The sequence below is a fragment of the Peromyscus maniculatus genome, chromosome 7 (genome assembly GCF_049852395.1).
Source record: "Peromyscus maniculatus bairdii isolate BWxNUB_F1_BW_parent chromosome 7, HU_Pman_BW_mat_3.1, whole genome shotgun sequence".
Lineage (NCBI taxonomy): Eukaryota > Metazoa > Chordata > Mammalia > Rodentia > Cricetidae > Peromyscus > Peromyscus maniculatus.
In genome coordinates, this window is record NC_134858.1 from 72,240,272 (window position 1) to 72,266,595 (window position 26,324).

Consider the following 26,324-nt stretch of genomic DNA (forward strand, 5'->3'; position numbering starts at 1 on the left):
AGCCGGCTCGCCCACCTGCACAGGCTGAGCACCTTTGGGTCTCATTCTGGAAGGATTATCTCTTTGTTCTTGACCATAGGCATGTCCTATTCTTGAGACCGTAGTGTGCCCCTAAAAATAGGCTTGTCTGTCTGGATTCATGGATTTAACCTTAATAGAACAAATTGGCTCAAATGAGCTGTACTTATATTCAGCTCAGAAAGAAAGCAGTACTAAGAAAGAGGAAGGATAAAAGGAAGGAAGGGAAAGGAAAAGAGGAATAGATAGATAATATAGATTATATATAATTATCTATATAAATAATATATAGAGATAATATATATGATAGAGGAAAAAGATGAAGAAGGAAGGGAGGGGATAGGGAGAGAGGAAGAAATAGAAATACGTTACGTTCTAACCTTTAATATACTCAGCGTAAAGCATATTAAATGATCTTTTCCACCATGTCAAGTACCAGATCCACCTTCTGTTTGATCTAAACTTGGGTGTAAGTTTTCAAAAGCAAAAGAAAGGAAGAAAGAGAAAGAGGGAGAAGAGCAAGAGCAGCTGCTGAGATTCTATCATTAAGTGCGGTAAAGGATGATTTTCAGCCCCTGGACAGCTCAGGGCACTTCCTAATAGAATCCAGAGCCTTTCACCCCTAAGTCACTGATTTGAATCCAAGCCAGGACACCACTGACAGAGGCCATTACCTCTAGGTGCTGTCTGGTGGCCCATGCGGAATGACTTGATGGTCTCTGTCCTGAGCCGTGTGGACAGTTGCCCACGTCACCTTGTCAGTTTCAAATGAAAATCAGAGGAGCTGATGGATGTAGAGCCCAAGCCGTTCACACTGCGCCCTCCAGGTCAGAGTGGAGGGCACCAGCGCCAGTGTGTGAAGCAGACCCGGTGTCCCTCGTCACGTTCTGGGACATCAATCCGTCTCATTCTCCCATCACCTCTGCTAGGGACAGAGGAAGTTTAAAATCGTGACTGGGACTTTAGCCCAGATTTGTCTCCATTTTTCCAGACATGAGAGGTTCCCAGTGATGGATGCCACTTATATGAACTCTCAGTTCATCACCCTAAATAGAAAGAAGGAGCTGGTAACACCAGAGTCAAGCCTTTGAATATTCAGTGTACAAATCAAATGTTACTGGATTATGTCTTCTGCCCCCTTGGACATAATAGATTCTGCAGCGAAATAAATTATCTGAATCCAGCCAGAGCCACAGGCTGGCATTTCCATACAAGAGGACAAAAGCACACATGTTAGAGATGGCCGTCTACACAGCATGGCTCTATGTGTCTCTGTGGATGAAACATCACAGATCACTTATTTAACCCCCTCCTCTTTTATTTTTGAAATGTGAAAACTGGCGTCCACATAGGCAAAGTGTCTTGTTAAAAGGCTATACTGAGGGTGGGAGGAGGGAGGACAGGGGAATCTGTGACTGATGTGTAGGATGAATGGAAAATTTCTTAATTAAAATAAATAAATACAAAAAAATTTTAAAAGGTTATAGTGAAGGGACAAGAGATGATGACTGATGGTTCTGAGCATTTGTTGCTTTTCCAGAGGACCTGAGTTCTATTCCCAGTTCCCACACCAGGGAATTCACAATTGCCTGTAAGTCCATTTGAGTTCATGACACCACTAAGACTGACCCAGAAGTGCACAGACCGGAAAGCATATCTGCATGCATACCCACACACACGCACACATATATACACACATGCACAGCACACTCACATGAACAATACCCATGCTCATACACATGCACTCACACACATGTGCACACATGCACACACAAGCACATCACACATGCACAAACACACGTGTACAGCTCATACATACTTGCACACACAGGCACATGTGTACAACATGCACATACAATCACACATGTGCACACACATTCATACACACATACACACACATAAGGAGACTCATGTACCCGCATTCACACATATGCAACACATACAGCATTCATACACACACACACACACATACATACATTCATGAACACTCACATACATTCAAACACACACACATGCATGTACACAGACAGGACTCTGTTAGTTGCAGAGATGTAGGAGAAGTATGGTAAAACTCTGCCAGCTCCACATCTTGCACAGACTCTGGCACGGTGAGTCATCAATTAACAAGAATGAATGAATGAATGAATGAATGAATGAATGAATGAATGAATGAATAAGTGAGTGAATGAATGAATGAATGAATGGGTGAATGAGTGAATGAATGCCTGCATTTTAACTGTTCCTATTAGGTTTTGCGGGAAGCCACCTGAAACAAAGACTCAGGTCCAGGTGGTTCTCTAGGGAGATCCTGTCTTGAAATGACGGTGGGGAGGAAGGGAGACAGAGGGGAAAGAATGCCATTCAAAATGTCTTACAAGCAGGGCTACTGAAGGAAACTGAGGCCCGTGTCCCCCAGGGCTTCTCAGATGTGATGGCTGGGAACGAGACAAGCAGGGTGTTCTCTCCTCAGTACCTCGGGCCTGCCTGTGTGACAGAAAAGCACACTCCTTCAGCCACAGATGGCTGCAGAAAGAGGGTAGCAGGTGCTGGCGAGAGGAAGCCATCAACCTTTCCAGAAGCTGGGGGAGGGGACTACGTGCGTGGGCCAGCAACAGATCTTGAGAGCTCGGCTGACTTTGAGAAGACAGTGAATGAACTGGGTGCCAAGTTCAGAGAACGACACCCGGAAAAGGTAAGTACCGGAACCGGGCTCTGCCTCTGTTCTTCCACTGTCCCTAATACACCCCGTATCTGCCTTCGGTGTGTTCATTATAATTATCTGGGCACCCATATTCTTTTCCTCAATCACACAGCACGCTCACCTTTAGAAAAAGAGAGGCGCTTTCTAACCCAAGCCATCCTCACAGCTGGAAACTTTTTGTGCAACCCCTCTTCGCCGGTTCCAAAATGTTCTTGGCCACACCCTGGTCAGATGAGGCTGGGGACGCAATAGGAATGGCGGGGGAGGGGATACCACTGAGCTCAGTCACCGCCTGGCCCTGCATGCGTTTTAGAGCCTAGACTCTGTCGTTCCATGACCTTTCTCAGTCCTGTGAGTTGCTGGCCATCACTATGCCTGGCCACATGTTTGCAGAGGAGGGAACTCTTTGTTTGCTTTATCAAACCACAGTCACGGAAAGTCTGCTCCGAACAAAGATGTTGTGTGTATCCTTCACCAGACACGTGGGTCCTCGGAAGAAAAAGTACTTTTAATGGTGAGATAGGAAGAAACAGGAGTGGGAGAGGTGCCCCATCCCCCACCCCACCCCCACCCCCCCACGCTAGCAAACACCATCCTTCTCTGGCTCCTTACAGCCGCTCTTTCTGAATAGTTGACAACATACACAGTGTGTGTATGTGTGTGTGTGTGTGTGTGTGTGTGTGTGTGTGTAAGGGGCTATTTCTAGGGCTAACCATTAAAACAAAGGTAACCCAGGACTGGTTAATTCTTCTGATGAGACAAACATAAATGGTGCATGGATGTGTGCTAAGGTGTAAGAAGAGGAAGCGAATAGAACAAGAGCGAATAATGTATCATTATCAACAGCCCTGTGGTTTTGATGGGCGAAGGCTTTTGTACACACGCTGTATCGATAGGTGTTTCAACCAGCAGTAAAAAAAACCGTTCTTGACACTCATCTATAGGGAGAAATATCCATGTACTCTTGGCTGTAGGACCAATTAGCCCGTGAGAGTGGCGGGGTGGGGGGACAGAATATAAATGCAGGAGGCATCCGCACTTGATTACTCTAATGAAATGTCCATTGATCCTATAGATTAATGTGAGAAGGACAGCAGCTGCAGAGTGCCTAACACCTCCAGGTCGGCAGCTGTTTGTGAGGGCTCATGCATGTGAGTGTGTGTGTGTGTGTGTGTGTGTGTGTGTGTGTGTGTGTGTGTGTGTGTTTGCGCGTGCACGTGTGTGTGTGTGTGTGTGTGTGTGTGTGTGTGTGTGTGCACATGAGCCCCGTGAGACAAAAACCAAAATGAGAAGAAAAGGCAGTGTGTGTCTGGGTGAGACTGATTAAGCTGGACATGATGGAAAGGAAAGTGTCTAGCCTCCTCGGAGGACAGCAAGGTGGGACAGGGAGAGGGGAGGGAGAGCTGAGGGCCAGGGCTGAGAGCGCCACTTCCCTGCCCTTCCCTCCTTCTCTGTCCCCTCTTCCCACCCTGTTTGACTTTGCTGCAAGGGGCACAGAGAGCTCACAGGTCACCTAGTTTTTGTTCCATTAATTTCATTCTGCCTTTAATCACCCAGAGCAAATGTGGAGTTCAAAGATGGCTCCTTGCCAACTCCCCGGTGCCTACCCTCCACCCAGAGCTGACATTCTGCCCTGTGTCCAAGCCCACACTGTGTGTTTAGTAAATGCACCAAACTAACTGATTCCCTCAGCACAGCCTCGGGACCCACTGCCCCTGTAATCACTGGAGCACGACTCCATTCCCCGGAACTCGGTAGGGATTTAAATTCTAGCTCTCTAGAGCAAGAATGTCTAAAGGGTGTTCTCTTCATTACCAAGTAAACAGCTTCCCCCACCCCTGCTCCAAGGTCTTCTTCACTTACTACTATCTGTGCAAAAGTGCACCGGATGGGCTGAGAGCCTTGGAGCTTTACCTGAATCACAAGGGCATCATTTACACTATGTCCCCACCAGCTCCACCTGACTCTGCAGCAGAAGACCATCAACAGACAAATGGATAATAAAACTATGATACATAGACACAAATGAAATTTTAATTCAGCCATTAAAGAAAATGAAATTATGAAGGGAAAGGACAGACCTGGAAAAGACTGTGTTAAGTAATGTTACCCATACTCAGAATGACAAACCCCACATGTCCTCTCTCCTGAGCAGACCCTGGCTTCTAATATTTATGTATGTACATTTGTGTGGATGTAAAGGTCAGGACACTAGAAAGGGACCCATGAGAAGAGGGGAAAGGGGCTTTAAAGGATGGGTGTGGGGACAGTAATAGAAAGCATGGGTTAGGAAACTAGAAGGGGGAATCCTGAGAGTAGAAGGGCATAAGGTCCATGCAAGGCGATGGGGAGGAGGAGATGGGGAAGAAGAGGAGATGGGGAAGAAGAGATGGGGAAGAGGAGATGGGGGAGAGGAGATGGGGAAGAAGAGGAGATGGGGAAGAGGAGATGGGGGAGAGGAGATGGGGAAGAGGAGATGAGGAAGAGGAGATGAGGAAGAGGAGATGATGGGGAAGAGGAGATGGAGATGGGGAAGAGGAGGAGATGGAGAAGAGGAGATGGGGAAGAGGAGATGGGGAAGAGGAGATGAGGAAGAAGAGGAGATGGGGAAGAAGAGGAGATGGGGAAGAAGAGGAGATGGGGAAGAAGAGATGGGGAAGAGGAGATGGGGAAGAAGAGGAGATGGGGAAGAAGAGGAGATGGGGAAGAAGAGGAGATGGGGAAGAAGAGATGGGGAAGAGGAGATGGGGAAGAAGAGATGGGGAAGAGGAGGTGGGGAAGAAGAGATGGGGAAGAGGAGATGGGGAAGAGGAGATGGGGAGGGTCAACCAAAACTAAGTACGAAATACCTTGAGGGGCCAGCAGGAGGGCTCAGCAGGTAAAGGTGTTTAACGTCAATCCCTAAGACCCACACAGTAAAAAAGAGAAACCAGCTTCCTATGTGTCCGCTGACCTCACCTGCATGCCCTGACATGTACATAAACATAAAGAAAGGAAGAAAGAAAGAAAGAAAGAAAGAAAGAAAGAAAGAAAGAAAGAAAGAAAGAAAGAAAGAAAGAAATGCAATTTTAAAGCTTTAAAACATGAAAATGTCAAAGAAACTTATTTCTTTGTATACTAATTTAAAAATAAAATACAGTCAGCAGTAGATGACCAATACAAAACAAACTCAACGGTATTTTTGTAGGGGTTTTGTCTCATATTAATTTGAATGGGAATTTTTTTTAACCTTACAAGTCTTTTGTTTATATATTTTTGTTTGTTTTTGTTTTTCGAGACAGGGTTTCTCTGTGTAGCTTTGCGCTTTTCCTGGATCTCACTCTGTAGACCAGGCTGGCCTCGAACTCACAAAGATCCGCCTGCCTCTGCCTCCCGAGTGCTGGGATTAAAGGCGTGCACCACCACCGCCCGGCCGGCTTGTTTATATATTTTATATTGTTGTTTCTGATTTTATGTTTTATGGGATTCTCTCTCTCTCTCTCTCTCTCTCTCTCTCTCTCTCTCTCTCTCTCTCTCTCTGTCTGTGTGTGTGTGTGTGTGTGTGTGTGTGTGTGTGTGTGCTTGTGCTTTTTCTTTTGTTCTCTTTCTTTTCAGTTTGTTTTGTCCTATTCTGGTTGGTTAGCTTGTTTGTTTGTTTGTTTGTTTTCTAATAAGAGAGAAACAAAGGGTATAGATTTGGGTGAGTGGGGACAAGGGGAAGATCTGGGAGGGGAAGGAAAACCATGGTCAGAATATATTATATGGGGAAAAAAATCTATTTTCAATAAAAATCAGAGAGGTGTTATCCAGAAACTGAGGGGAGCAACAGAAACCCACAGCCAAACATGAGGAGGAGCCAGGAAAATCCTGCAGAAGATGAGGAGGAAGGATTGCAGGAGCCAGAGTGTTTGAGAACACCATGAGAACACAACCCACAGAATCCACTAAGCGGGGCTCATAGGGACTCACGGAGACTGACATGACAAACCTGACCCCGTATGAGTTCAAGCTAGGTCCTCTGCATGTACCTCATGGTTGTGTAGCTTGTGTTCTTGTGAGACTCCCAACAGTAGGAGTGGGGACTGTCTCTGACTCTTTTGCCTGCCCTTTGGACCCTTTTCCTCCTACTGGGTTCCTCATCCAGCCTTGATATGAGGGTTTGTGGCTGGTCTTATTGTAACTTGTTATGCTGTGTTTGGTTGATATTCCTGGAAGTCCTGCTCTTTCTTTGAAGGAAAATATAGGAGGAGTAGATCTGAGGGAGAGAGGAGGTGGGGAGAAGACTAGAAAGAATTGAGGGAGGGGAAACTGTGGTCAGAATGTAATGTATGAGAGTAGAATAAAAGAAAAAAATTAAAATAAAAAATACAAAAATCATAATTAGATGTTATAATTCATCACATATGTTTTATTTCCCTACTGAAATTATGTTATAAAAATATTCTGCTATGCCAGGTATGGTAGTGCATACTCTTAATCCCAGTACTTGGAAGGTAAAGGCAAGTGGATCTATGTGAGTTCAAGGCCAGCCTATTCTACATAGTGAGTTGAAGGGCTTAGAGAGACCCTGTCTTGTGTATATGTGTATGTGTATGCATAATATACACATAATATATATGTGTATGTATGTATATGTGTGGTGGTATTGTGTTCCCCAAAATATTGTGCATGCTAATAAACTTATCTGGGGTCAGAGAAGAGAACAGCCACAATATTAAACATAGAGGATAGGCAGTGGTAGCACATGTCTTTAATCCTAGCATTCCAGAGGCAGAAGTCCCTCTGGAATCTCTGTGAATCCAAGGCCATATTGGAAACAGCCAAGCATGGTGACTCACGCCTTTAATACCGAGAAGTGAGTCTTTAATCCCAGGGAGTGATGGTAGAAGGCAGAAAGATATATAAGGCATGAAGACCAGAAACTAGAAGCTTTTGGCTGGTTAAGCTTTTAGGCTTCTAGCAGCAGTTCAGCAGAGATTTACTCTGGATAAGGACTCAGAGGCTTCCAGTCTGAGGAAACAGGATCAGCTGAGAAGTTGGCCAGGTGAGGTAGCTGTGGCTTGTTCTGCTTTTCTGTTCTTCCAGCGTTCACCCCAATAACTGGCCTCAGGTTTGATTTTATTAATAAGACTCTTTAAGATTCGTGCTACATATATATATTCTGGAAATATAACACATTACATTAATTTTATAATAACAAATAAGCCTTGGAGAACCCCCCAAAATAAATAAAACATTTTTAAAGAAAGAAAAAGAAAACCCTAGGACCCAGGACAGCCCTATATTGGCAAGTGCTTAGCAGCTGCCGAGCCATTCTGAGAACCCCCAGACCTCCTGTGTTCATCTCAGAAAGCAGAACTCAAGAGATTCCATGAGTCACCCTTGGGAGGTCAGAAGAACAAGGGAGAGAGAAACTCCATAAGAAGCTGTCCACTGGGGAGTGGCTCTCTGGAGGCCTGGAGTGCAGCAACACAGAAGCAATGTGCATGAACAAACCTATTGAGTGCTTCTGCATCTCCGTGAAAGCTGTGTGCTGTCGCTTATTGTGTTGAGTGGTTCACGAGTCCCGGACAAGACCACACCTCCTCAATCCCTGACACACCTGTCACCAAGCCAGTGTGACCCAGGCCAAGGAATCATCTTCAGTGCTTAGCTGTGACATATTTATGGATGATAAATACATAGTCACTGGTTCTGGAGACAAAGAGGCTACAGTGTGTGAAATCATCTACTACAAACACCATATTGTTTTACATTTACAGTTGAGTTTGGTCAAATGTTTTGAATTTGGAGCAATAGTAAAGGCTTAGCTTTAAAGAAGGAGGAGGAAGAGGAGGAGGAAAAGAAATAGGAGGAGGAAAAGAAATAGGAGGAGAAGGAGGAGGAGGAGGAGGAGGAGGAGGAGGAGGAGGAGAAGAAGAAGAAGAAGAAGAAGAAGAAGAAGAAGAAGAAGAAGAAGAAGAAGAAGAAGAAGAAGAAGAAGAAGAAGAACCCAGAGAACCCTGTTTCCAAACCTTGACACAGGACTACCATAAGTCTAGGAGGAGGAGATACAGTCTATCAATTGTTACCTGTCCACCCACCAAGAACAGAAGCTGTGGGGTGGGATGGAAGAGCCAAAGTGGCTGCCTGCCTCCCCACTCTGGGGCACTTGTCACTCATGTTCAGGCCTTGCCCAATGGACCTGACTTCTCTGTTCCTTGCAGTTCACCTTGCATTGAGTCCTAAATAGAGTGGTGACGTCTCCAATGGACTTGTTTCCTGGATTTGCATCTCCTGAGATTATTTTTATGCTTTTATTAGTTAAACATTTGTATAAGTTATAAGTATGTTTGGTTTATTAAAGTAAAGCCTTTAATATCAGTGTGTTGTTTTTTTTAATGTCTGCCTTGAGCTTACCCAGGTTGTGAACGCTGTCACAACCACTTCAAGTTCATATGTTCAACAGCCCTGTTATGGCCGGAGAACACTGGTCAACTGAGTTATCCACCACCTTACACTCAAGCCAGACAAAATCCAAGCATGGAGTGAGGAGATGACATCAAGTCCCACTGGTAGCTGAGGAGCTATTGGCAATTGATAGCTGCTGGGAAAAGGAGTCCATTTTCTTTAAGGAGTTGAGGGAGATGGTAAATACAATCTAAGTATATTGTCTGAAATTATCAAAGAATTAATAAAATATTTTTTAGCTAAAGAAATAAAGAAACACAGCCACCAAGCCCTGGGAGTCTTTCAGAACCAGCCATGAACATCTCCTGCTGGGGAATTCAATGTCTACCGACTATGAGCCCCATCTGAGCCAGGGAATCAGGACTCAGCAGGCTGGTGCTCAAAACCGCTTCCCTTTTATTTCCTTGGAGGATTCCAATGGCTGATCAGAGCACACTGACACTCTTACCCTGTTCCTCTGCAACACTTTGAGTTAAAGGCCATCGAGAAAGGAGCCCTTCAGAGGAGAGCTGGGAAAACGGACAGCAAGGAAAGGTTGATTAGCAGGGGTGCTGCATGTCTGGTGTACCTCAAAACCAGTGTCCTGGGCATTTTATTGCAAAACACTTATGCCTGGCATCTATTTGTTCAGCTCACTATCATTACCTTGCTTTTCCATATAGTTAGACCCTGATCCTAGACTGGAATACTATGGAGATCCACAGATGCCAAAACTCCATGCAAACACCAAATCTCACTGGTAGACACCTGATTTCCACTTCTCCGAAATCCCCTTCACCTGTCGGTACCATGCAAGTCCATATTTTAAGGAGTGCAGGTCCAACACTCTTTTTTTACTGAGGAGCTACAGAACTCTAACCGGCAGTTCAATAAATTGTATTACATCCCCCTCGCACTGAGTGCCCTACACGCTCTGGCTTTTCCATGTGTAATTGCAAGCTGTTATTAGCCCTGAGCTGTGTCCGTTACTGGCCACACTCTTGCTGAGCGGTCAATTTTTTCCCGTGCCATTTCCTTTGCTCACACCATGCTGACCACGTTGGCCAGAGGCGGCCCAGGGTTTATAGTGCCGCATTGATTTTTCTTTTCTCTCAATACTGACAGAATCATAGATCCAAGGCAAATAAAGAAATGCATTCTGGGGTGATGAAATGTCTTTCATTCAGGCTGGATTGAATCAAAGCCCATCACAGAAATGGAGGGCTCTGAAATGCTAGGGAAGCTCATGCCTCAAATTGCAGAAAAATAAATTTTATGTTTTCCCCATTTCGCTCTGGATTCGTAAATCACTTGGGGACACAGACGGTCCAGCCAATGACCAAAGTTGGGTAACAGCAACAATATGAACAAAGAGTCACAGTGACCACCTTCATGAATGGGTTTTGCTTGTGATTTGGTATTGATGAATATTCATTTATTAGCTTAAGTAACACCCAGAGTCTCCCATAGCAGCGTCTTTCTATAACAATGTTGACTGAGACTCCACCTTTGCTAAGAAACACAAGGGCAATTTCACCCAGATGTGAAATTCAGAGTCATCCCTGCTAAAGGGGCAGCAATGACTGACCAAAAAAAACATGGAGGAAATCTTCATTCAAACAAATAACACCATGCTGTGATGTGTAAATATGACCTTTGGTAATTAATTCAGTGATAACTGTACCTTGTTGATAGAGATTAATCCGCATTTGATCTTCAGCACACACAAGAGCGCATATTCACAGAGACAGTAGGATAGTTAATAAAGATTTCTGATACAGGAAGTCAGGAGACCTGGGTTTTCATCCTGCTCTTCCATTAATCACAAAGCATCATCTTGAGCAGGCTCTGCCTTTCTTGACCTTTCTTTCCTCATTCTGAAGAATGGAAATGGTAACAATGACCATAGGTACTTTTGATGGTTCAGTTGGTTGCTGCATGTCAGTAGCTGGTGTGGAAACTGGGGCTTTTTATGAAATATGAATCACAAATGTGAGATGTGCCATTACCAAGGTTGGCACTGAAATACATTGCTAGACAGCATAGCTGCCTGCCCCCTGAAGACTGTTACCTAGTAGGCATTCCACACACAGCAATGCTCAAAAGACTACTGCATTATGATTATTATCCTTCACTGTAGCTATGTAGTTTAGAAACGAACCTTTATGAGTCTGAGCAATAATAACTTGTGTATGTTTGCATGTGTCAGCAAGTGTATGTATAATTATCTGCAGGAACAGTTTGTACTTAAACAAATCTGTCTAGAAAATGACTCGCTTCCTATGCCCAATTTTTGAACCATTCAAAACTCGGGTGTGTGCTTATTTGTTTTCCGTTCTGCCAAATCTCAATAAATAACTCAAAGTAATGGGTCCTTAATGTATAATTTATAATGTAAGTTGAGGTCCTGGGTTCCATCCTCGGCACAGAGGAAAGAGACACAGAGAAGGAAGATAAGGTATTTTAGTTAGGGCTTCTATTGTTGTGATAGAGACCATGGTCAAAAGCAACCTGGAGAGAAGAGGTTTATTTCGCTTTCATAGGCTGAGTCACAATCCATAGGAGGGAACCAAGGTAGGAACTCAAGGCCGGAACCTGGAGACATGGACTGAAGCAAAAGCCATGAAGGAAAGCTGCTAACTGCTTGCTCTCCATCGCTCACTCATCCCAAATTCTTATACAGCCCAGGACCACCTGCCCAGGAGTGGCATTGCCACCAATAATCTTCATCCCACTGCATTAATTATTAATCAAGAAAATAACCCTCAGACATGCCCAAGGGCAATGCGATGAAAGTATCTCTTCAATGGAGGGTCCTTCTTCCGAGATAACCCTAGCTTGTGTTGTTGACAAAAAAAAAAAAAAAAAAAAAAAAAAAAAAAAAAAAAAAAAAAAAAAAAATTGAGGGTCAATGCAAGTTAAAGCCCCAAAGAATATATTAATATTAAAAAATAGTTTCTGCCGGGCGGTGGTGGCGCACGCCTTTAATCCCAGCACTCGGGAGGCAGAGCCAGGCGAATCTCTGTGAGTTCAAGGCCAGCCTGGGCTACCAAGTGAGCTCCAGGAAAGGCACAAAGCTATGCAGAGAAACTCTGTCTCGAAAAACCAAAAAAAAAAAAAAAAAAATAGTTTCTATGACCCATCAAATCCAGGTCCCCCAAACTTGAAAATATGATAAGCACAACTAACAAGCTTGACTTAGGAAAGGCGTGTGATGATGCCCAGTAGTACAGGACACTTTTGATACCTCAGCATCTCTCTGTAATGTCAAAGTTTTGGAGATACCTAGCTTTTCATTCAGCTCTGGTGTCTCCCATATAAACTACACTCATTTGAATGTCAGTCATCAGTACCCCAACCCTCAGGATCTGTTTAAGATCTTCTACCCAAAAAAAAAAAAAAAAAAAAAATGTTCTTTATTTTCTAGTGTAAATGACTACAGCTAAGAACCAGCTGATTGTGGCACACTTGGCCTTAAAGTGCTCAAATGCATCTATAATTGGAGATGTGAAGGCCTTACTTGGAGATCAGAAAAGCCCCTGTAGTTTTCTGTGCTTCAGGAAGTGTGTATACAGGAACCCCGGGGGCAGGTAAGGCTCCGGAAGTCAGAAGTGCTGGCATCTCTGCCCTGTACCCTCTGAGGACAGAGGGGCAAGTGAGGCTCTTCTTTGCTGTTGATGGATTTTCTCAGATTGTCCCCAAGAAAACTCTTGTCTTTATTTTGTTTTTCAAATCTTAAAAAAGGACATTTCTTTCTATGTCTCTCCCTCCAGATGGAATAAATACTTGAAGTTGGTTTCTTGGTTGGCTTTTTGTTAATAGTACTTGGTTTATTTGCTATAATATATAAGATGGCTTTTAAAAAAAACTCTATTAACAAAATAAATAACAAAGTAAATGTAGAAGATATTTCTAGAATTAAAATCATGGGCCAAAGGGTACAGGTTTTCTAACCTTTTAAGTAGAATGTTTTTATTAATTATTTGAGAATCTCATTCATATATACAATGCATTTTGACCCTATTCACCCCATTTCTTCCCCCTAACTCCTCTAAAATCCACCGCCCACCTTCCCATCCCCTCCCAGCTTCATGTCCCACCCCCTTTTTATTGCCCCTTTTATTACTTTTTATTATTTTTATACTCATTTCATTTGTGTTATCCATATACACTCAGGGTATGAAGCCACACCCTTAAAGAAAACTGACTCTGCCCCACCCCAGAAGCGATCAACCACCAATAGCTCCTCCACTTGTGGTTTGAATGGCCCTTCCTGGTTTTCTGCATTTGTGTAGTGAAAAGTCCCCCTTTTGAACATTCATTTGACTCTCTACATATGATGCCATCCCAATGGCTAAGCCAGAATTATAAGTCTATGTGGTAAGACCGATGAAATGCTAATATGTATAAAACGTGCCCACTGCTCTTCAGAAAGGGATCTGGCTGATTCATGAATGCTCTTCCTCACACAAAGCACATACATCAAGTTAGCATGCTTCTTAATCCCAGACTCCCCTGTACTTAGATTGCTGATTGATTTAAAGTAGGTATCTACAATCACTTGAGCCAAAAAAATACTCTGCTCAGTTCTACACTTGGGCCTTGAGGAATGTGCATTCAACATTCAATAAGGACCTTGAGAGCTTGCATGAGTCAGGGTCTAGTACATTGCCATCCTGGATGTCTTGGAGAAAAAAAAAAGTTCAAGATTTAGCCAGTAGGGAGGAGCTATTGTCACATGACTGTGACAGAGGCATGCCCAAGGGTGTGAGGGTCTCAAATATCCATCCCATCTGCGAGGAGAGGCAAAGGCCTGAAAATGCCTCCTTGGCATATCTGGGCTGAGCTGAACTTTTGAACTCAGGATGAAGAGGCAAAGGGAGTTGAAGCCAATGCAACAAGAGCAGGAAGGACAGTGGGGCCTAAGCATCTAGGGAATGTGTCCCTTCCCTTCAAGACTATTCTTATATATGCATATCCTAGATGGCCTCTGAGACAGTGGGAAGGAAATTCAAAAAGATGACAATATTGCTAGCTGAAGCATCCCTGAGAGGAAAGTGTAAGAGAAAGGGCCTCATACCATGTGCCTTCTCCCCAGAGAGACTAGACAAAAACCTATAGTTGCTTCCTCTAACATCATGAAGAGTCCCTCACTCACAGGTCAGAATCTCAAGGATTCAGATCACCACTTGCTTTGCCCCCCTCCAGAAAATCAGCCTTGCTCAGCATGCTACTGGAATTCTAGCAATGGCCAACTGGGCATCTGGAAGAAAGGGCCCATCTAGGGCTCTGAGGATGAACCAGGCTCAGCTTCTACTTACCTCAGCAGCTAGAGAAAGGAATGAAGTGAGGAGAATGAGGCAGAGGGAGATGAAGTTGGCTTTGGGGAGGAGACAAAGGCAGAGGCAGAGTCAGTCTGAAGCCATGGGGACAAAGAAAATTTACCCTGAAAACTCACCCAACAGGCTCTCAGGAGGTGGCCCAACAGCACCCGGTTATCATTCACCTTAATTCAAATCAATTCTGATTTGCTGGGACATCAGCTGTCTGAAGAGATAGGTGACTTCTCCAATACATCCCTGCTTATCTTTCTCACTGGCTAAATAAGTAAATTTAACAAAGATGACAAGAAAAAGAAAAACTTTGGGGATTTGGTGGCAGAAGGTGTCTGGATAGAATCATAGGCATCAAAGAAGACTGATCAGAATGCTCACTCTGTGTGTGTGTGTGTGTGTGTGTATGTGTGTGTGTGTGTGTGTGTGTGTGTCCACAAAAATAATTTCATATCTCTTTAGGAAACTTTCAAGTCATCTAAAGAGTTAGTCTGCCAGGCACGTTAGGTGTCAGAAAGCAAATCGTTCCTAAAATGAATGAAAGGTCATCATTAATAAGATTACTGCAACTAAGTATCTGGAGAAAGATGAACATAAAATTTAAATGCAAACCAGTACTCTTATAATAGGTCCTTTTAGAAACCTTTAGAGGTAAAATTGCCTAAGTGTTACCCCACATCTGAAGGAGAAATATACCTAGCTTTGGGTATGTTTGCCACGAATCTTAACAGGCTGGATTCTCTCCCTAGGGAGGTAAGGGAACATTCAAGACTAAAGCATCTGGAGCCTTCATCTGGAATAGAGAATTCCACCAGCAAAGTTAAACCTCACAGTGCACACAGTATGTTCAATGCTGTGTCCCCAGTGCCTGGAACCATGCCTAGCAGAGCAGAGCTACCATAAATATCTACTTAGTAAGAAATGATGAGAGAGAGAGAGAGAGAGAGAGAGAGAGAGAGAGAGAGAGAAGAAAGAAAGAAAGAAAGAAAGAAAGAAAGAAAGAAAGAAAGAAAGAAAGAAAGAAAGAAAGAAAGAAAGAAAGAAAGAAAGAAAAAAGAAAGGAGAGAGGGAGGGAGGGAGGGAGGGAGGGAGGGAGGGAGGGAAGGCGGGAGAGAGAGGGAGGGAGGGAGGGAGGGGAGAGGGGAAGGAATGCCTTGCTTCTGATGAACTTGTTCATACCAAACCCATCTGACACCACATCACTAGCATGACACTCTTGACAGATCCCTCCAGACCCAGGTGGTATCCTCTGCTTACAACCCTCTTCCTGGATTTCCTCCTGGCTGGTTCCTCTTAATCAGGTTTCTGTTAGTTATCACATCCTCAGAGTGGCCCTCCATGACCACTCTATGTTAGAGGGAAAGGAGCTGCCCCACAAGGGCCACCAGATACCTCTGTTACCTTCTTCAGAGTAAGTATTACCCTCATAAAATACATTTATATCATGTGTTCATTTTCAAAGACTGCCTTGACAAATACCATAATCTTAATGGCTTGAATATAACACAAGTCTTATCCTAGTTTTATAGTTCAGAAGTTTGATACAACTCTAGCTATAATCAAACCATGGTATCTTTGAGGATCAGTTCCTTTCTGGAGACTCTAGTGAAGACTTCATTTCAGAACCTTTTGTGTCTTCCAGGACCCACTCACAGTCTTTGGCATTTGCCTATGCCTCGAACTTCAAAACCCAGGTATTGCATTCCTCCATTCATTCTTTCATGGTAGCATCTCCCTCTGGCCCCATTCAAGAAGTATTCTCACTTTAAGGACCTCTGTGATTAGCTTAGCTCCATCTTGATCCTCTAGGATGATCTCATCTCAGCTGTACTGGAAAAGAATGTAAGAGCCAAGAGATGAGAAGAAGAGCTGTGAAATGCTGCCATCCGGACAAAGCATGGCTGTTACACCATAAACTCACAGCAGCTACAGCTACCTGCGTGACAACAAGCCAGGCACAATCCCAGCGTGGGTGAGAGAAAGGCCACCAAAGCCCCACCCCATCCGAGGTGCTATTAGCAATCAGGGGCCACTGGAGGAGGAAGGCAGTTCAGCAGAAAAAAGAGCCTTGGTAAGCTGTCCGTGCCACAATGGGTGAATCCATACCAGTGTGCACCTGAGTGGCATTAATTGGATTCAGAGAATTATTTTTTTTAAGTAAAGATGAAGTGAGGAGGAAGATTGTGAGAGGCCATCCCTCACTCCCACATTTCCTCAGAGTGCTCTTGAGTAGAAGCAGCAGGAAATATTAGTTGGAAGGAGAGAGGAGAGAGAAACAGATAGAAAATACGGGATAGACTCGGGAGGGCCTTGATCCTAATCCATTGAGCCTCAACTGTCTCTGCCCTAGGGTATTTAAAGAAATGCCAAGGGATGGAGCAAAAGACCTCCCGAGAATAGCCAAGTGCAGACCATCTCACACACCTGTACTCAGGCCCATGATCCAATCATTCTCTTCATGCCGACCAGCTGGGGAAAGCCACTAGGAAAAAAGGATGATGCCTTAGGAGGGATGGAGGGGGAGTTGGAGGGAGGAAGAGGAAGTGGATATTATAAAGATACATTGTATACATGTGTGAAATGGTCCAAGAATGACTAAAACTAAATTCCTTAACTTAAAGACACTTGCAGAGTCTATTTTGCACAGAAGGATCATGTTCACAGGCCCAGAAGTTAGGGGATAGAAAGGTTAGGGGGCAGTAATATCCTGCCAATTTACCACATACAACACTAACTTATTCCACAGGTTCAAAACTTTGTGGCAGTCAGGACTTTGTCTCATTTGCAAGCAGCACAGAGATCAGCAGCAGGTACATGTGGCCACTGAGGAAAGGTTTTTGTGAGACAAGTGAACACAGAACAGTTTATTTGTTCTGATATTTGCTGTGCTGTGGTGGCCCTTGATCATCTGCAAAGTATTTCTGCTTCACCTAAAATGCCCTTTATAAACTTACAACAAATCTGTACTATAATTCTTCAAGACTGCAAGCAGGGTAAGAACACTTTAATTAAAAGGTGCAGAGTGTAAGAATAAGAGACTGAAAATACCCAGCTCAAACATCACATCCCCTCCTATGAAGGCTCTGGCGTCAGTGCAGAAGAAGGGACAGAAATGCTGGTAAGGACCAGAGATAGTAGATGACTACAAGAAAATAATGTTGTCAGGATCCAGCAGAGCAGCTTCCCATAGGCACTTAGTGTGCAAACAGTCGTACAAACTCAAGCCAGACCAAATCCTAGTACGGAGAGAGGAGCTATTGGCAACTGATAGCTTCTGGGAGAGGGAGAGTCAGTTTTCCTTAAGGGTGTGGCCTCTGGTAGGCTAACCACACTCCAGCAGAAGGGCACACATCCAAGAGTACATGGGCAGCACCACTGTACTTAATGAGTTGCAAAATAAATAAAAAGTAAAGAAGACACAAAGTTGAGTGGGTTGGGAAGGGGAGATGGATCTGGGATGTGTGGTGTGAGTCTGAATATGATCAAAATACATTGTATGAAAGTCTCAAAGACTAATGAGAAAAAAGTATTCGAAAACTTCACACCCCTTCATTCACGCTAAAGAAAAAGTCCCTGGTAGGATTTATAAGAAACAAGCTTTGCTCATAATCCCTCTTCCTTGAGCAACTTCTTACTATGTAAGATAACAATTTCTTGGCGAGTGTAAGAGATGGAAAAACTTACATCCATAACCTTTTCTTTCCAATTAAAACTGTTACATCATCATCTGCCCCAGTTTTGACCTGCTGGAGTGCACAAAGGGACTAGTTCTGAAGAACGATTACCACAGAATCTCCATGACTTAGGGCAACAACATATCCAAGAGGAGTTTCAGTGAGGGGCCAGGCCAGTGATGATAATGTACCAGAAACCAGAGGCCTTGAACCAGACCAATGACTCATTGCAATGAACATTTTGTGGGTGGGCTGATTGGACAAAAGGGGTACACTGTGTGACATGCCACAGCTCCCAATGCCACTAGGATGAATGAAGAGGAGTGGGAAAAATGGAGGAGTGAGGTGGGGTTGGTGTTTTTATTTTTGGTTGTTTTGTTTTTAATTAATTTGGAGGGCATACTTCAGGGGTGAGGAGCAGATATGAAGGAACTGGAAGGTAAGTGGAGTTGGGATGCATGATGTGATATTTTCAAAGAATCAACAAAGATATATGTTTAAAATAAAAAATATGTATTACAGTATTAGTCCAAAGGAAAACAGATTAATAAATTACAATGCCTTGGGTTGAGGGCAGGGTGGTCTCTAACAACATGAGTGTCTGTCATCAATGTAAGTACAAGTCTCACTGTTTTCTAGTTGTGTCCATCTAGGAAATCCATTTGACAACCTGAGCATCTTCTTAAAACAGGGAGAAGGGTGCCTTCTCATCAGTGAGAAGGAACCTGGTGAGTACTTGTGTGATGTGCACTGAGCCCTTGTTAATCTATGTTCCCTTCCCCATCCCTCCTGGTCTTGTCCTTGAGGCTAGAGGATGGAAGACGGAGAATAACTAAAGGCAGGCAGAAAAAGGAACAAAGACAATTGGGCAAAAATGAAAATACCAGCCTGCAAGCAGGAAAAGTGACTGTTCCAAGGAGGAAATCAGTCATGGTGGTACTACATCATCTGGTGGTAAGCACCCAGGGAAAACATGGCGTTTCCTCCAGAGATGGTAGTGAGGAGTCTAGCATCTGAGTCTTCCCTCAGAGACCATTCCCTGACCTCACTGAACATAATGTGCCAACATGCCTTGTGCATAGAAAAGTCAGGCCATCTGTCCATCAGAGCAAATGAAGTACGGAGCTGACTCCACATGGGACCTGCCTGGTGATCCTACAGGTGAACTGCTCTTCCATTCTGTCCAACTGAAAAGCAGAGAGTTTTGACGAGAGAAGAAAATGAGATGAATTATGGGTTTTAGTGTTTTAATTCGTGGAGCGTCTTCCATCCAGATAGTTGGGACTATTCTCCACAGCCCATTCCCAGTGCATAAAAATGTATCGTCTCTGCTGCTGATTCCTTCCCATGCCTTTCCAACCATCATAATCACTTGATTGGAGGGATGAACTAATTTACATCACACTAGCAAACATCCCAACATCTCAATGTTTAACACATGAAAGGTTTATTTGCTACTGTCCCATCTAGGCAATTTATCTGAACCATTTGTTCCATAGAGTGACTTAAAGACCCAGGGTGATGGAGCCTCCAGGCCTTATACACCTATACTGTCAGATCACGTGACCTGCCCTATTGATACATCAATGGAAGAAAATGCTGGATGGTCTGACAGGGTAATGAAGTGCTTCCACCCTGGAGCAGTAGGCATACATTCTACACTTCACCCACTAGCCAGAACTAGTCCCATGACACAGTCAACTAGAGGGTCTGAGGAAGTATAAACTTCCCAAGGAGCAGGAAAAGCATGCTATGGATGAGTCTTCTCTACATCTAAAGTCCTTTAAAACTACAGAGTCCTGGGAATACATCAAAGACAGGAGCCTCTGGGCGTGAGTCCTAGGGATCTTACTTAGGAGTTGGCTCTGAGGGCATGCATTCATATTATTCATTCTTTATTGCCTGGTGCCTTTAGATAAAGGCATGTTTTTTGTTTCATGTTCATTATTCAAGTTCCCTGAGGATAAATGCCCTACCTCCATTTTAATTCAGAAAATATTTACCGATTATACACAGTAGAATTACAATCCGGTGTTAAATCTTGAGCCTGAACACAAAACCAGAACACAAGTCTGGTGTTTTGAAACATGGGCACTGGGTGAGACACTGTTAAAATTTATTTTTAATTGAGATAGAATTTACATGCTACAAAGTTCAATGGCTTTTAGAACACTCACCAAGGTTGTAAACTATTAGCAAATCCCAGGATGTTTTCATCTTTCAGAAGAGAAGCTCCATATTCACTCCTGATACCCCACTTGCATCTTTCTGATCACTCAATCTGTCTTCTTTCTCTCTGTGTGTATCTACTTATTCTAAACAATTCAAATGTTGTCATATAGTGCGTGCCTTTTGTGTCTGGCTTCTTTCACTTACTACAATGCTTTCAAAGTTCATCCATGCTGAAACTTAAATCAATACTTATTTATTGCTGAACATGATCCCACTATATACCTCATTTTGTTTAGCCATTAATTCATCAATTACTGTTTGGGTTGCCTCCATCTGGGAGTGTTAGAAATAACACAGTTGCAAACCTGCATGCACCTGTTTTTGTGAATATGTGTTTTCAGTTCTCTTAGGTCTATACCTAGGAATGGGACTGCTGGGTGACATAAGCAATTCTGTGCTTCACAGAACTTTCTCAAGTTCACTTATCAAAACATAATAAGAAAATAATGCACCCCAGGGGGATGTTATAGGGATCAAGTATTAAAATAATCAATGAGGCTTGGTCAGTCAAGTGCTTGCCATACAAGGATGGGAACCTGAGGTAGATCTCCAGAATTCATGGGTTTTGTTTTGTTTTTTAAATCTTGGCATGGTGCACGCTTGTAAGTCATGGCACTGGAGAGACAGAGACTAGAAGACGTATGGAGCTCGCCTGCCAGCCAGCCTAGCTTAGAGGGTGAGTTCCAAACAGTGAGAGACCTTGTCTCAAAACATGAAGTTGGGAGGGGGGGATACATTGGAGGAGATATGGAAGGGAGTTGGAGTGAATAAATGAGAGTGTGGATATGATCATGTTTCACTGTTTACATGTGTGAAATTCATAAGAATGTAGAAAAATATAAAGATTGGTAGTTCCTAAAGAATTATACCCAGTTTAGTCTCTGACCACCACACACACACACGAACACATGTGCACCTATATATGTGAACAACACACACACACACACACACACACACACACACACACACACACACACACGTCAACAAAACAAAGGCTAGTACTCTATGCATACTAAAGCTGGAGTAAACCTTCAATAGCATCAAACTTCAAAAGCAAGAAACAGGACATTTCACACACACACACACCGTAGGTACTCAAGAAACACAAGCCCACCGAAGGATTTCTATAATTATCAAACAATGAGAAAAGAAACAAATCATTAAGTGGTGCTAAGGATCCTGAGCACTGCCTCCTGACAAACAGAAGCAAGAGAATCAAGGCAGACGATGAATCTGTGTTTGATCTATTTTTCCTGAAGCAGAACAATGAATGTTTTGCTGAAATGAAATAAATTTACCTGTGTCTTTCACGGTTTCCATACTGGCAACCCAGCTCCTTAAACAGCCTCTGGTGTGCTAGATACAACGATGCTGTCCACCAGGTACAGATACGGGCAGTATTGAGGAAGGCTGCATGCTCCCAGATCCTTCATGGAGGCATTCTGCCAAATCTCCTTTCTCTGCAGATGTTAAATATGGAGTCACACACCCCCTCCCCAACCATCCCAAGAAGGAAGATTTGCAGGTGTTAAATATGGAGTCACACCCCTCCCCAGCAATCTCAAGAAGGAAGCATCAATTTTTTTCATTAACCCACAAATTGGCATCTATTCATGGGAGACATGTCACTACTGTTTTGGCAGTGTGCTCATTCAGGTGTTCTGTCTAAATTGAGACTTTTAGGCACTAATAATAATTAACTACTTTCTTAGCAATGAAAAAAGTCTTAAATGCCTATTTACTTAATGGTCCCCTAGGGTGTCTTTGTTTTGAATGGGATAAAAAAAAATCTTAGCTGCAAAATAAGCAGGTGATTCTAATCAATAAAGCCAGAGGACTGTATTGATTACAAGAACTCCATTCTTTAGTCATTAACCCTGTGAATTCTCTACCAAAGCTGGAGAGGACTATTTTTATCTGTTAGGACATAGGCTCATTCCAAAACTAGAATCTCTTTTTACTCTTGTGCCCACCATAGCCTACAGGGCTCAGTTCAGGGAATCCACCCCATAGACAGGCAGGTGACCCCATTCGCCCTCTCCCAAGAGTTTTGGAGCTTGCTCCCCACTGGTGATAATGGGTTAATTTATAGTAGGAAGTAGAGTCTAGCCTGGGGTTTCTTTTTCAGAGTTAAAGTTCCTTTTGGTGTTAGCAAAAGTCTCTGTGTCACACTAGATCAGACATAGTGTTGATTTGATTAATGAGAAGTAGTATTTAAAGCTATGTGTACTTGCAATATACCTGTGATAGGCTAGATCCTCTGAACTGGCTAAGTGTAGAAATTTTATGGTTATTAGTACTCAATGAACTAAGCACAGTTTATACTCATTGTTTTTCTCTGAAATCCCAGCTAATAAGCAGTAACAGTGTGGACATACACCATTGAGAGCCAGGGATGCTGAGTTCAGTTCCAACTTTCCCTCTAACCCAGCCATTTCCCCCTTCATGCCTGTATCTTCAGCTATAAGTGATTGCATTTCAACTGATGTTTAATGGTTTAATGAAAATATCTATCACTGGGAGAATCAGGCAGATTATGTTTTTAAGTCTAAAGTAGGGTTTAACATTCCACTGACACTGATTTTATGTACTTTGACCCTCAAGCCTCAGGGATCATCTTGGAAGACAGGATGAAAGAATCATAAGAGACAGCAGTCAGGAAGGACCAGAGTAAAACAGTATCTTCAGAACAAGATGGCTACACTCATGGTCTCACAGCAGCTACGGTTGCCTGCATCAGATCTGCACAAGACCAAGCCAGTCAACACTCTAGCTTTGGAGTAGTAAAGGGTCCACAAGCCCACGAGCCTAACTGAGGAGCGGAAGAATTAGTTTTCTCTATGGATGTAGCTCCTGGAAGGTCAACCACACTCCAGTGGTTGGCCCCGTAGCCAGGAAAATATGCACAGAACAAATTGGAGTCTATTGTTCATTATTTTTAGCACAAAGATACAAAGTAGGGAAAGAGAAGTGGAGCTAGCAGGAGTTAAAGGGAGGGGAATTGGAAGTGAAAATGATCAAAAACATATTATGTGAAATTCTCAAAGACTTAATAATTTTTAAAGAACTTAAAGTAAAAATAAAATAACGCATGGTTTGAGGTTGCACACTAAAGGCATTACAAGAAGCATCCAACATTCTCAGCTATGCTTTTAGGTACAGAAATTACTTTAACCAGGGCACTTCTGATAAAGGGCCTCAGTTATGTGAGTATGTAGAAAATAATTCCAAGAATCCATGATAAATTGGCATTTCCACTGACAATTCAAAGATTTGAATTTTCTAAATCAAGAATTTAAAGCTGGAGCAGAGGCTGGGGCTCAGCTCAGTTGGTAGCTTGCTTGCACAGAACACACCAAACCCTTGGCATAATCCCAAGTACTGCATAAACTGGGAATATTGACACACATCTGTACTCCTGGCACTTGGGAGGTAGAGGCAGAAGGATCAGAAGTTCAAAACAATTCTTGGCTAAATATCAAGTTCAAGACCAGCCTTATATAAGAGACTGTTCCTCAAAAACAAGAAAATAAATGAATAAAAGAAAGCATACATAGAGCTAGGCATGGTGGCACACTCCTTTAATCCCAGCACTCAGAAGGCAAAAGGCAAGTGGGTCTCTGAATTGGAGGCCAGCTTGGTCTGCAGAGCAGCATCCAGGACAGCCAGAGCTGTGCAGAGAAATCCTACCTTCCTCAAACAAACAAACAAAAAGAACACATAGTTAAAAGAACCTTGACTAATAAAGGGAAATTACATCACATCTACTTTTCTAAATACAAACTTACCACAAGCACTTTGAGGAGGGAATAATGAGATAATGATATCCATGTTGTTTTAATCATTGCAAGTTCTTATTTGGATCTAAGAAAGGAAAATGTCCACCAAATCCTAGAAGTAGAATAATCCAGAGAACAAAACTAGTCATAGCAGCACAGGCAGCCTTTGTCAAAGGGTTAAAAACAACAACTAAATCACAGAGATTAATCGTCAGGGGTCAGAGAGGAAGCTGAAAATAAGACATGGCAGCCACTTAGCTCAGATCCTGGAGGTGGAATATAATTGAACCATGTCTTTTCCTTCCTGGCTGTTGATGTTCTTTGTCTTGCTGAGTGTTCTAGGCTAGACTGGGCTCCAAAAATGTTGACACTGATACTGGAAAGGACAATGATAGCAAATACGTATAGGGTTGAGAGATTTTTGAGGATGTCACAGTGTGATCTAGAACAAAGCCATTCCCTGTCCGTTTGGCTCCAAATGTCCCCTTCCACTGCCTCATAGTCCCCATCAGCTAACAAATTGATATGCAGATTTTCAACTTGACTAAGAGGCTCTTGAGGCTAGTTGACCTCAGAAAAGAAACAGAGAGTCCACATTTGATTCCAGCCCTCCACATCACAAAAGGAAGGGGTTAAGAAGAGCCATAAAAAAGGAAACATGAACAATGAAAAGGTTACCCCTCAGAAACGTGATCACTGCCTCCCACCTTGAACCCCCAAACCAAGATGATAACTTTCATGCTTGTTCATCACCCAGAACTTTTTATTATACAGTTTGGCCATTACTTCATTAAACATCATCACCTCCCATCATGAAAACCACATCTAGTTCACAACCATACTTCCTGTTGGTTTGACAGATTAATACAGTAGCTTCCCCATGAAGGACTAACATTCCTTCCAGAAAAACTGACTACAAAGTTAAAAAGCATTAATGGCAATTCCCTATTACCTTGTGTGGTGGTTTGAATGAAAATGTCCCCCATAGTCTCTGGCATTTGAGTGCTTTGTCCCCAGTTAAAGGCACTGTTTGGGGAGGTGTGGCCTTGTTGGAGGAAGTACAGCTCTGGGGACAGACATTAAGAGTTTAGAGACATGCTATCTCTAGTTCACCCTCTCTGCTTCCTGCTTTTAGTGAATGATGTGAGCTCTCAGCTGCTGTTCCAGCACCCATCTGCTACCTCTGTTCTGCCATCACAGACTCTAACCTTCTGAAACTGTAAGTTGAAATAAACTCTTTCTTCTATAAGTTGCCTTGATCACAGCAATAGAAATGTAACTAATACATTTTGATTTAAAAAAAAAAAAACTTCTCACTAAAAGCAACTTATCAGAGGAAAGGGTTCATTTTGGTTTATATTTCCAGGTTATTGTCTATCATTAAGGAGAAGCCAAGGTGGGAACTCAAGCAGCTGGTCACAGTACATCCACAGTCAAGAGCAGAAAGAAATGAATGAAACATAAATATGAATGAATATGCCCATGCTGCCTGCTTGCTTTCTTAACCCTCTTGCTCGGCTAGCTTCCTCTTATCCTAGATAGTTCACCTGAAACTGTGCCACCCACAATGAGCTAGGTCTTTTACATCAATTATCAGTCAAGACAATCCCCCACAGACACACCCACAGACCCCATGACCACACAACTCCTCAACTGTGGCTCTCTTCTTGGGCATTTCTGGGTTGTGACAAAGTAGACATTTAAAACTGATCAGTACAGAGATCAGCAATGACTGAAAGCAAATATAGTTTTTTACACAAATACAATATAGTAAAGGTCCATTGTGCTCATTTTCTTCTTTCTCCGTCTATTTTTCAACCTCTCAGGGGCTTCTGGTTATCATGCACTAAAATTGCACTTGAAAATAAACTTGTCACTCGTGAAAATGCCCCCAGAGCAAAAAGAAAAGGCTAAATAAGAGCACTACAAGAAGTGGGAAAGGAAACGATATCCCAGCTACTCAGAACATCCCAGAACCCACACGTTCTACCTTCCCTAAGTCAACTGTTAGAACAAGCTTAGCTCCTGTGACCCCAGTTTGCTGCTGACACAACCAGCACCTGTAGGTATGTGTGCAAACATTGGCTCCAGAATAATTTCATGGGTGGTCTTGAAGAGCTGGCCTGATCCACCCAATGAACCACTCATTAAAGGAGAAAAGTGTAACTCGAATTCTAAA